The sequence below is a fragment of the Anguilla rostrata genome, chromosome 1 (genome assembly GCF_018555375.3).
Source record: "Anguilla rostrata isolate EN2019 chromosome 1, ASM1855537v3, whole genome shotgun sequence".
Classification (NCBI taxonomy): Eukaryota; Metazoa; Chordata; class Actinopteri; order Anguilliformes; family Anguillidae; genus Anguilla; species Anguilla rostrata.
In genome coordinates this window covers 63,129,094-63,142,783 of record NC_057933.1, presented here as the reverse complement: position 1 = coordinate 63,142,783, position 13,690 = coordinate 63,129,094, and the positions used below count along the sequence as shown (strand labels likewise).

The 13,690-nt window shown below is 41.4% G+C and overlaps 1 protein-coding gene across 2 annotated transcripts in view; it reads left to right on the top strand.

Moving 5' to 3' along the window:
* Positions 1–13,690, top strand: part of creb5b (cAMP responsive element binding protein 5b) — a 58,688-nt gene that overhangs the window by 13,058 nt on the left and 31,940 nt on the right. The window lies entirely within an intron of this gene.

The window sequence follows — 13,690 nt, the reverse complement described above, 5'->3', positions numbered from 1 at the left end:
GGTTGAGGATGTTAAGCAGTGCTGAGGTTTCTACACCTCACCGCTGTGTTAAGAGAGTCACATCATTTGCTGTTTCCATTTTGGTTCAGCCACGCTTTGCCTCTGTGTGTTGGCTGTGTTACGTCACCCTGTGCTACTAAGTCACCCTTTCTCTGTTGCCCCAGTCCGGTGTACAAGTGGGGCAAAGGAAGTTAAGGCTGTATTCTATTGTTCTCTGGGCAGTTGTGATCCTCCTTCAGGCCGTGAGGTAATGGCAGTGTCTCATTACATTTGGCACCTCAGTGTTTTGTGTGATCTTTAGTCTGTATTCTGTGTTCAGTCAGAAATGTCACACAAGCAAGCCTGTCAGAGGGTCCCTGGGGATGAAGTGATGAGATCAGTTCACTAAGGAAGTGAGTTACTACTCTGAGTTACTACTTTTACTGGGGTTTAATGTTACACAACTTTGAAATGCTCATATTTACTGAATGAGCGTTCCCTTAAATCTCTCCTGGCTGCCTTGTAATGGGAATCACTGGTGACATATACGATATGTCCATGATCATGAGCTGAACACTTTGTTTGCATTTCACCTGACTGAACAATGGGGATGAGTGGTCTAGAGTCTTTTTTCACTGTTTAGAGGTTAATCTCTTTATGTAGTCTGTAATCTCTTTATTGACCCAGTGATGACTCTAGCAGTGACCTGCTCTGTTCTCAGTTGTGATTCTACTGTTTGATTAGTAGTGACTGACTATGTTTAATGAAGAAATCAACCCAGAATTTATTTGTGCCTGCAAATTTAGGATACTTTTATATGACCGTGTGTTTAGTCCATCTGTATTTTCAGTAGAGCCCTGTCTCTGGAGTTGAGGTGGGTGTGTCCTCACTTGGATTCTGGTGGGGATATCAGCCTTTTCTGGAGACACCCAATTCAGGCCTGTGCTCTGTCTGTGCTGTAAGTGACTCTCTTTGCAGGAGAAAATATGCAGTTTATAATACACTCCCCCCTGAACACACACAATGCGCAGGAGAGAAAGAAACATGCTATTTTCATTTGCAATAAGAATATGAGTTAGGCTTGAGGTTTGGGCCTGGGTTGGGTGGCGAATGCTTGAAATCTTTTTCCTTATTGAATCCATGCCGTGTTTCTCCATGGCCCTCCCCAGCAGAGCTTCGTTAGCCCTATCCGTTATCAAAAAAAGCAAGAAAATAGAAGCTGTCATTAATATCCTCAATGCATTTCGTTTCTGAGTTTCTGAGTGTGTTTCGCGTACAGGCAGTTTTGTGCAAATTTAAGTGTGCTAAACTAGAACTGTACTACTATGTTGAGGTGTGTGGGTGCATAAGTGTATGTTTGTATCTGTAATTTCTGGAAAGCATAGTGTAGTGTTTCTGGAAGAAAGCTATTTTACTAGTGTGTGTATTAGGGAGAAAGTGTTGTGTGCACTGTAGAGAGGCATTGTTGTTCTGTGTTTATAGTAGGGAAAGAGTGGCCTGGATCCAATCAACATTCATCTTTAACTTTGACTCACAATGAAATGCAAGTGGTAATGTTTATCTTCATGTTCAGTATACAGCTTAGCGAGCTCAACAAACAGAAAAATCAACTTGCCAGTCTGTACTTGTTGCGTTGCATTACATTCAATTTAAGGACAAATGTTGAATTAATTCTGTCAGTTGTTTTAGCATATTTTCAGTCATATGACAGTGGGCCGGTTGCAGGGGCATGGCTTATATTAAGCCGGGAGTCGGCCTTAATCTGAAAGAGCAAAACAGAACTTTTAAGTGGCTTTCGTGAACATGTCTTAAATTTGGATTAGTTACTACTGGACTATTGAGTCTATGACTAATGCAATCAAAGACAAATATGACTCAAGTGTAGAAAGTTTTCTCTGCAAGATATCGAAAACAACCAACATTAGAAAAATTATATGAAAGTCATAAAAATCATAATATTGAAGCAAATCATGATTTTGTATGATTCTTGTGGACCAATCTGCGTATAAACTGTTTAGCCTGGGGTGGTTATCACTGCCATTGCCCATTCTCCTACACTACCATTGACCAACAACATTAATCTGAAGGTAGACCTGGTGACGTACAGTAATTTAAACCCTTATTTAGTCCCGGAGTAGCACTAATCAGTGTCAATGAAGCAAGGTTAGTTAAATCAAGTCTAAGCTAAATGTAAGACTAATGTAAGACATGTCTGTGAAAGCCATTTTGAATTAGACCACGTTATTGTAGAACTAGGCTAAATCCATGTCCATGCAACTGGCCCTGTTTTGCGTGTTCATTTCAGACATTGTAGCAGTGTCTCCTGTTGGAAGGAAACACACAACTGTGTTTTGAGTCTGTTTCCTGTACCGAGGCAGTGTTTGTGTTTGCTGTGGAGAGATATTGTTGTTTGTATCCTGTATAGAGGCAGTGTTTTGTGTTTGCCTTGGGGAGACATTGTAGTGTGTTTCCTACATCGAGGCCATGTTTTGTGTTTGCTGTGGACAGATATTGTTGTTTGTTTCCTGTATAGAGGCAGTGTTTTGTGTTTGCCTTGGGGAGACATTGTAGTGTGTTTCCTACATCGAGGCCATGTTTTGTGTTTGCTGTGGACAGATATTGTTGTTTGTTTCCTGTATAGAGGCAGTGTTTTGTGTTTGCTTTGGGGAGACATTGTAGTGTGTTTCCTGTACTGAGATAGTGTTTTGTGTTTGCTGTGGAGAGACGTTGTGTGTTTCCTGTATAGAGGCAGTGTTTTGTGTTTGTTGTGACGAGACATTGTAGTGTGTTCACTGTATGGAGGGAGTGTTTTGTGTTTTTTTCTGTGGAGAGACATTACATTAGTATTCACTTGTATTCACATAGCCATATTCTCTTATCAAGAGTGGCTAACAAAAGCGGAGAACATCACTGTTTATCTCAGGAATACAAACGTGCAATATCACCAAGAAGGCACTGAAGGCCCATTTACATTCAATGGTTAGGAAAACAAACCAACAATTAATATTGTAAATGCATCTGCACATCTTTAAGCGTTGTAGTGTATTTTCTTGTAGAGAGGCAGTGATTTTGTGTGTGGGAAGACTGTGTTGTCATGGTGTAGCATGTTGTGCAGACAGGACTATGTAGGTGCGCAGAGCAGAGACCTTGTGAATATTGGATGAGGGGCCCATCGGCTGACACTTTGACTGACACTCTGGCTGCCTCTTTGTCCTGAAACGGGATGGAATTTCACTCCTGAGAAGGGTGGCAATCAGTGCAGCTCTGGGACAGTTCAACGTGCATGTTTCGTCTGAGTCTGCGGCTCACTGTGTCATACATCCAACACCTTACTGTATCTTACTCTGTACACTTTGCTGTGTCACAACGCACACCTCACTGTGTCATGCATTGTACTTCTTACTGTATTTTACACGATACACCTCACGGTGGCATACAATGCACACCTCAGTTGGTTGTATATCTGACATCTCACTGCGTCATCTCATCTCATCTTATACACTGCACAACAAGCCATGTCATAATTTTACACCTCATAGCATTCATCCAACAGTGCACTGCACCTCACCCTGTATGCCGCACTGTACCTTACCCTGAAAATACCTCAGTGTGTCTCCCGCAACACACCAGTGTATCTGTATCATGCTCCCAGCACCTCACCGTGGCCAATGTGTAGTAGTGACCATGACTCTGAAGACACTGATGTCATTTCCTTCTTTCTTTCTGTGTATACATTTGTAAATGATAAGCTACAGGCATTGTACAGCATCGTTCCTTCTCCGTACTTAAAAGTTTATTAAAACACTGACAGATTGAGGGATGATAGTTGGTGAAAGCAGAGAATGGGGTCAGTGCATTGAGGGCATGCATTCTGCCCTCCCGTGTTAATGTTTCCCCGCAGAATCTTGGTGAAAACATTTTCTCCAATCACATCAGGAAGATGTTTCCTGAACAACACTGAACTGAAGTCCCATGAGAATATGGAGGATGAGTGCAGTCTGCTGTGTGGAGTGTGCACTTTTCACACTGCATGTTAAACCAAAAGCAACAATAACATCCTTTTTTTGGACTGCATGGAGGTTGATCTTGTGTGGGCGTGGGCAGGAGGGTGTGCAAGGGTGGAGGGGTCATTGAAGTAAATCCCTCCCTTGGGAAGGAGGGGTCAGATTGAGGAAGATGAACTTGACGTGACCTGAGGGTTGGAACCATTAGAGGAGATCAAGGCAGGTCAAACATCCCAGGGTGAAAATGTGTGAGAGGGGTGTGGTAGACCTGACCAGTAGCCATCTCTTTGTCAGCACAATGGGGGGAGGGGGGGGAGTGGTCAGTCAGGATGAGTGAAAGTCACATGAGTGGACCACGATGGAAATGCTCACCTCTGCTGCAAAATGTAGGAAACTCCCCTGCTCAGAAAAACAGCTTCCACAGGAAGCCATCGGGGCCGATTAGAGTGCCGTGCATGGGCCTCTTCACAGGAACTTCCTTCCCCCAGACCGTGGCTGCAGCGTTCATGTCCTCCCCACAGACATAGACCAGCATGCACTGCTCTGGGTGGTGTGAAACGCCTGTGTTTTTAAAATGGCAGGCTTACTTTGTGGGTGCAAGGGACAGTAAAATCATGATCTATGATTAGGAAGTCATTTCCAATATGACTATCAGAATATTTATAATAGCATGAGACATTTTTAGTGACTCAGCCCAGCTTGACACAGACTTAACAGATAGTGGGGACATGCAAGTTGGAATTGATAAACAATTGCATTGTATTGCTCCAATGTTTTATGTTCAGATTTACTGCAAATCACTAAGCTGAAATTAGCTTTAGTGACTAAATAAATTAGCTGTATATATATATATATATATATAAAAATTGTTAGCTGGGCATTCAACTACAGATTTCCTCTTTAAAAATAGTTTGAGTTCAAGTACTCTGCATGAGTTAGCCTCCTATCCTAGCTGAATTATCACTTTCCTAGCTTTTTGATCACTGTCCATTTATTCCAGAAACACTAAATGTGTATTTATTAAAATTCTAATGATCTATTTTATAACAGTGGGTGGAATGTTTCTAATATCACAAATTAGCAACATTGTGAATGGGGCACTCACTGATGGTGATCACTGGTTGAATTTTTAAAATATTATAGTTTTTAGAATAACTTATATCATATGAGTGCTCATGAATTAGTTTGTCTTAACCATCTGTGTCATTAATTGCAGACTTGTGTGTATGTAAGGACATTTGCATGTGGTCTATGTGTATATTTGTGCTAACATATGTGTTTTTTATGGTTGTGGTATGTCTAATGAAATGTATGTTTAATACAGCCTGGAGCTGTATGCAGTTTGCATGTGCATTGTGTGACTGTATGTGTGATGGGATGGGATGTTTGTGTGTTATGATGTGTATGTTTGTTTTTGTGTATGTGTGTATGTGTGTATGCTGTAACATGATTGCATTATATGAGCCCATTACATTTTTGCACTTCAGTGCCCCTCTCTGAGCAACATGGAAACAACGTAAGGCCTGTACAAACTCCTTTCTCACTCTGTAGGCCAGGGATCTCAAGCTCAAATCCTGCAGGGTCACTGGTTTTTAATGTGGTACTGCACTTAAATTCTTAATTTATGGAATTGATCAGTTAAAGAATCACACCTTGTTTCTAAGGCCTAAATTAGCTGCTGATTGAAAGGAAATCACAAAAACCTACCGAGACTGTGGCCCTCCAGGTCAGGAGTTTGAGACCCCTGCTGTAGACATTCCAACATTGGTAAGAAGCCCTTCATATACTCCAGAACAGGGTGTAAAATTCTCATGACAAACTTATCCCCACGATCATATGAACAGCACAACAGGACAAAGCAGTCTCACCTCTCTTTGTTTTATCCATCTCTGTCCATCTATACCTCTCTTTCTCACTCTTCTGCTTCACTCTTCACCCCTTTTTGCTAGCTGTGATGTACGTTCACGATAATTTTGTTGAGTGGTACGATAGTACATTATATAAATACTCTGTCTGCAATGTAACAACTCGAAAAGCAGGGATTAAAACCTAGCCGTTGCAGGTTTGGCCTCTTTTTACATTTAACTTTCAGCAACCTGAGTAACCTGAGTTACTTCAGTAAATATCCATTTTATAAACATAAATGTGGAAAAAATGCAGGTTATAGAGGCTGTTCGATGAAAGAACGTGAGAAGAAAGTCAGAAGAAAGTGTGGATGTGCATTGTAGTAGCTATGTGTGAGAGATGAAGAGTAAGTGAAAGGCCACAATAAACACAGAAAGTTGAGCAATATCTCTGTGTCTGTTTGCATGTCCCATGCTGATTCGGCCTCCTGTTCATTCCCTCTGCATTGTGTACCAAACTGATGGATGGAGGGATGACTTCACTTACATGACTTCTAAACAAGTGTGGTTATACTTCGGGGTCCATGTGGGTTCACACATCAGTTCTTCACCTCAAGAGCACTGGTCTGACCACAAAGGAAAATCACCAGGAAATGTGCATGTCTGCCAATGTCCTTCAATGAAACTTTCATCTGTTTTCTGGTCAATTTCAGCTCTCCAGAAATTGAGGGACTGAATATCCAATGAATCAAGCTAACAAGTAATTTTCATTGCTCCGCAATGTTTACTGAAGAGCTTAGAGGCTTGGAATCAATTAAGATTGGCTTTCCTTAAGTCCATTTGTGTAGGGCTTGAGCAGAGGCCTGTAGCTGTGAAATCTGAGGACTCGGGTTGTTCGCTGTCAGAGTCCCTGACCGATTGCCCAGGGGAGCTTTGCTGACAGAAACCAGCATTAGCTCGCGTTTAAGAAAGGGAAAGAAGGAAAGCTTTCTGGACATATGAACGCCATGGTTATCATTATCATAAGAAATAAAGCTGTAACCAAGTGATTAGAATTTGTCTTGCCTTTGAATTCTAAACATCTGTTCCTGAGTTATGTCAGAGTTAAACATGGTAGACACAGTTAGTCAACCGAGTGAGATACAGCACAGAGGGGAAGGTCTCAACCCTTTGACTTGAAAAAGGGAGGAGGTAAGAAAAGGCAGGGTTACAGAGAGCGGTATCCAGCATCCTGCCTCAGCTTTTAATATGACAGGGAGGGTAATGTTTCACAGAGCATGATAAAAATTAATTGAGCTGCACTGCAGTGTGTTAGAAGGTAGAGATTATTGATGAAAGTCTGAGTCTTCATAAACACCAAAACGAGTGGAGCAGCTATGCACTATAAATTATTTATATATTTAAACCCAATCATGATGTTTTGCAGTAGAGGGACAACTTTTGATTGATTCATAGGAATCAGTGACTGGAGTGACAGTTCATGGAGTCTCTCTCTCCCCCCATGCCACTCGAGACTGACTGACTTGGATATAGTAACACGCAATAATAATTGGATGGAGTAAAACAATAATAATAATTTTGAAGCAACTGTTCTGTTATTCAGACATTTTGAAGCAACAAGCAAAGTGCTAATGATTTTTTCTATGGAACAATGAAAGATCAGACACAAACACGAGCAAAGTGTTCATTCTTATTTAAAATTTTTTGTATGTACTGTATATATCTTTGTATATGCACTCACCTGCCACTTTATTAGGTACACCTTGCTAGTACCGGGTTGTCTTCTGCTGCTGTAGCCCATCTGCTTCAAAGTTCGACGTGTTGTGCGTTCAGAGAGGCTCTTCTGCATACCTTGGTTGTAACGAGTGGTTATTTGAGTTACTGTTGCCTTTCTGTCAGCTCGAACCAGTCTGGCCATTCTCTTCTGACCTCTGCCATCAACAAGGCATTTTCTGTAAACCCTGGTTGTGCGTGAAAATCCCAGTAGATCAGCAGTTTCTGAAATACTCAAACCAGCCCATCTGGCACCAACAACCATGCCACGTTCAAAGTCACTTAAATCACCTTTCTTCCCCATTCTGATGCTTGGTTTGAACTTCAGCAGATTGTCTTGACCATGTCTACATGCCTAAATGCATTGAGTTGCTGCCACGTGATTGACTGATTAGATATTTGCGTTAACGAGCAGTTGAACAGGTGTACCTAATAAAGTGGCCGGTGAGTGTATGTACTCAAGAATGACAGCATGCTGCTGATGATCAAAAGAACCCCATTTCTTTTAGCAGAAGCATTTTTGTTTTTGTAGTTCTTAGGCTGAAGCCACACTATACGCAGCCCCGCCACGCGGCGGAGCCGCCTCCATTCATTTTGAATGAGGGGTGGCGGCCAGACCCCGCAAGGCATTTTGGGATTGCCGGCGGCGCGGTGGGAGCGGCGAGGCCGCAGTGGAGATGGCAAAAATTCAACTTTGACCCCCTCGCCGCGTCGCGGTAACCAATCTGATTTGATATAATGATCCGTCAAGTAAATTGTCCCTATTTTTTTCTAATTTTAGTTCCACGTTCTATCGTTCCACAATGGAGGACCTAACTCGTAATTTCCGCATCGGGTTTCCCGAAAATCTCCTACAGAGACACTGATAAGAGGAAATCGCGTGGAGAAAAGTCTCTGAAATTGTCGGTGGCTCTGCAATGTCGTTATCGCCGTTAGCTACTATCACTGTCCAGTCTGAATAAAAATCATTTTTGCAGTAATCTAGCTCTGAAAATGTTAATAAGCTGCCTAGCTAGGCTAACTAATGACTAACATCTTTCAGATTTAGGTTACTGCAAAATTATTTTTATTCAGACAGGAGAATGAATATGAAACACGATATTAAACCCGGTCAACATTTAACGAACACAACTGTCTGTCAAAAATAGGTGACGCCCACAAACCTCTGACTGTGGGGACGCGACGCGGCCACAGGCGGACGTCGCCGCGTATAGTGTGGCTTCAGCCTTAGGCTTGTAGTCTGAGCACATTGGGGTTATTCACCCTGGCTTTGCCACCATTGACATGCAATAACCTGTAAAGGAAGTGTAAGACAGAAGCACCAGGCCCGTCAACAGTTTAGCCATGTTTCTAGTCTCTTGTGTCCATCTTAAATACACATATTATTTTTTGCAATATAATGCTTTCTGTCTGTTCAGCCAGATATTTATATGAGTGATTTCATACATTTTTCAGCTGCGACAAGGATCGTAATATTGAATTATTCACGAAAGAACACAATAATACATTAAAACAGGGAAACTGGGGGTTTTAAAAATGAAAATACACTTAACAGTAGATAAGTACATCAATATATACCATACAAACTAGTGCTGAATCATTATCAAGTCATTAAATCTGCAAGCAGATTGTACATATTACAATTCACTAGACAAGAATTCAGTTGGAAAAAAATTACAAATGCAAGAAAGCCATTAAATATCATTTCAAGAATTATGTAAAGAGTGCTTCTCTGTATGTTTCTTGATGAGGACACAGAAGCGAATTGAGCCCTTGTTTGAAACCTTAATTTAATGCACATTTTGCAACGCATCGAATAAAAAGAAATGGAAAAATATTAATAAATTATACATGACAATGCATCATGCTATAGTACCATGCTGTATGTATTGGTCCCTAATGAGCTATGGTTGAACATGAAAGACTCAAGCACCATGGGAGCTGACAGATCCTTTGTTTATGTTTTCTTTAGTGATACAGACTACACATAACTAAAGAAATCTATCTATCATTACAACCCTTTGTAGCCAGTACCATAAACAGACATCTATCACTAATAAATCTATGAATGAAAATATTCTGATGTTGTAATATGTTGTGTTGTAGAGGTCTGTGGCAGATCATGTTGGGAGTATGCCACACCACAGACATCTACACTGTAGTATATTACAATATCGCAATATTTTAAGTTCTAGATTTATTTACCCCTTGCAAAATGATCTTTCTGCAATGCCTTAATATTGGCTTAGTTTAACCTCATCTACTTCGCTGTGTGTAAACATAAACTTTTGCTCTCCGAAAGTAGAGCTTCTCAATAAGATCAATACATGTTTCAATGACGTTTCAGTTCTGACTTGAGCAGGGCTGACCAGGATGTGTTTTAATATGTTTGACCTTTGACCTAAGAACTCCGCACTACCCACATACTTAAATCAACTGCATGTGTATCCTCGACCGTACCTTGTTGTTATTGTTGCTGCTATTTTAGCTGTCATTAGCTATCCTGCTTGTTTGCCAATGGGTAACATCATGGAGCAGCTATTCTACTGGATTTTGCACATCATTACTACCCCTCTTCCTCGATTGGTTCTAACTGACAGTGCTCTGAACCAATGAAAAATGAAAATAGATTTTCCAGTGCCCGCCTTGACTGGTCCTTTGTTCCTCCTAAAATCATAGAAACACCCCTGCCAAATTATATTTTGAGTTTGAAAATATAAAATACTTTTCTTTCTCTTAAGTAATTGAAATAAAAAGTAAACGGATATCATTTAAAAATTAAAGTACTCTCCGGTCAATGGAAACCCTTTGTTCCCCTTTTGATCAGAGAATATTTTGCATGATGCATGAGCACTCAAGCACGTACATCAGGCTGCACAAGCCATTGGTTCAAAGTTAAAATGTGCGCTCCAGGGCACTGCTGCAATTTATCTGCAGATGTTAAGAGTAATGATGAATATGTTTGAGGGACTGAAGGTATTTGTGGGCCAACAGTAGATGGGGGGATGGAGGGAAGAGTTTTCCCCTTTCACATGCTTAATATTAAGCAAAGCATGCAATAAAAATATGCACCGAAGTGGTTGCTGTGAAAGGTTGCAGGATTTGCTGTGTTTCCTGGAACGAGGGGGTGGGAACTAATTTTGATCAGATTGTGTTATTGTGTGCTCGGTGGCACGTTGGGTTGCATGGGTTTGTGCACACGAAGAGAAGTAAAAATAGGTTATTTTTGATTTCACATGCAGTGTTAAATATACCGTTTTCACACTTCTGAAGAACAATGTCCAAAATGCTTCTACACTTACGCAGGAAGATGAACCCTAAAATAGAACAAAATGTTAGCCTGCCGCTGTGGTTTGGGAGGATGTGTGTACGTGTGTGTGTGTGTGTGTGTGTGTGTGTGTGTGTGCGCATGTGTGTGCATGTGTGTGTGTCTGTGTGTGTGTGTGAGAGAGAGAGAGAGTAACAAAAAGTCCACTATGCTGTCTTTGTTTGAAACATTTCAACGAATGCTTACTGACAATGGTGAAATTATTTTTACTTCATGCATGTGTCATTGATTTGAGTACACAATTAGACTCATAACGCAGTCAAAATGTTTAACCACTCCATAACTTGCGTATTGTAAACATGCTGCAACAAAACATTGTAGTGGTTGTTTCAGATATGTTTTGAGTTGAGATACTTTTTTAATGCACTGAAACAATTCTCGTGTGAATGAAAACTTTGTGTAGAAATTTTTTGTGCATGATTTTTTTAGAATCTTCTGCTGGAAGGAGCAGTCAAGAGGAGTCCTCTACTCCTATACCTTTCATTTGCTGCTGAACAGAACTGTTAAATTGTGAAATTGTGAAATTGTGTTGCATATTTTAACAATGTGACCGAACAGTTTAACAATTTTATATAAGAAATGAAGAAAAGCTTGTTTAAATTTACAATATAGTAATCCAAGAACTGTTTCTTACCATATCCTTCCTGTTAGGCAAAGTCAAAGGCCAGTTTCTTATGGTGGACTTATACTTTAGAGTTTACACTATGTCAGCTAAGAAGTAAGAGGGCTGTTCTAGCGAGAGAAGCGAGCCAAATAGCGACCTGTTGGCCATGCTTCCTTGATACAGATTATCTATTATAGTGTATAGATTTATTGTACCTCCTTTGTCCTTTGCATGCATATACTAAGGCTAATGGGGCTGTGAGTGAAATAGTGGATTGTGAGCCCTCAAGGAGGTTAATTCATAAACAATTTCTGTTTTACGCAGTCAGTATGGAAAATAATCTTTACTCCTTACAGTAGGAAGACACTGTACTCACAATTATTCCAAAAAAGACAACCACAGATCCACTTCCCCTCGCTTTCTCGGTTCCTTTCTTCAATACCTGCATGTGCATGTTAAGATTCTAAAAGACAGGTACCATTGTATAGATTCTGAGTGATTTTAAAAACATTATTACTAGAATAATGATTAATTGTTTTTCTATCATACCAGGGATTGTTTTTATGCATTCAGCAACATGTTAAAAGTCATATCAATGGAATAATCAGTCATGCCTTCAAGAACTAGATTATCTGAATCAAACAATAGCATTGTATCGAGTCAGTATTATGTAATTCTGAGTAGCATGTATGCACGTGGGAAATTGTGCAGTAGTTACATGTGTAAACTGCATTGCACGTCTCTGGAACAGTAAACAGATATGTATCTATCTGCATCAATGAAAAGCAATGGATTTCTCACATGCCATTGCAGTGCACACTTAGGTGACAGACTGAAAATCAATGGGGTATGCGAGCGGAACGTAGAAAAGGGGTCTCCCGTTTGATCCCACCTGTCAGGCCTGCATCCCATCCTACCGCCCCCCCCCCCCGAAAAGGCGAACCGAGGGACCTGGATGTTTTGGAGAGGGAACGCAGTGACCCTGCCTGTATGGCCCCTAGCTGCGCGAAGAACGAATGCGGGATGTACATCTGACCTGAATTAAGATGAGCTCATTGTGTACTGCGGAGGGTTTAATAGTGCGTTTGGAGAGGAACGCCCAGGCTCTGTTCCCTCTCATTCCAGCGCCGCTGTGTCATCCCTGCCTGGGGCCACCACACACGCAGGCCCCCATAGAGCAGAGCTGAGAAAAGAGAGGGAATATGTCACCACATGCAGCCTCGAGATGGGGACCTGCCCTCAGAACTGAGAGAGGGAGAGAGAGGAGGAACCGGAGCGAGGGAAGACGGGAAAGAAAATATGCTGCACAACAGAGGAGAAGAGAGAGAAGGGGGAGGGAAGGAAGGAAAGAGGGAAGGAAGGAAGGAGCTAGTCTCAGGGCAGGTAGAGAAGCATCTGCGCTCATGGGTAGAATGAAAGCGGTGTGTGGGATCCAGGGAGGGCTGTGGGCAGGAAGAGAGGGATCAGAGCTGAGAGAAAGAAGAGAGGGATGTTATGAGCCACCGAGTGGAGGACAGGAAGAAAGGAGAAGAGAGATGTGAACAAGTTCCCTCAAAGGACAATGGCGTCTTGGTAACACCACATTATAAGAGTCATCATGCTCGGTGTGTGCTGCTCAAAAGGGGCAAGGCTGTGTCAGACGGGAACAACTAAAGAATCGAAACACTCAACTTCCTTTAGAGCTGAGTTATTTATTTGTGCCAATCTGCTCTGAGTCTCAAGTAGTGTTCTTACTTGTGTTATCCTTTCAACCTGCAATGTAGGAGCCCCGTCCGCCCGGGCGTAGAACTGACCAGGCTCTCAGATTGAAATATGCTGAGTGTTTTCTGGAGAAGAGTTCCATTCAGACTAAATCAAACTTAGTTTCTGGAGTCATGGCAGTCCAGATTGTGCCCTCATGTGGACTGCTGGGTGCTTTGGGATTCTGGTTCTCAGTGAACTATGACTGAGGTTTGGAGACGTGCTATATTTGGGCCTACTAATTCAAATGGACTGCTGAGGTTAAATAAGAGCAGGGCAATGACAGACAGACATTTCACTTAATGCCTAAATGTAAACAGGAACTTAATGTGATACAGTACATAGCTCTAATAGAGTGATAATATACAATGACTCCCCTCCCTATACTGTAGATACACAAGCATTCCAAGACACCTCA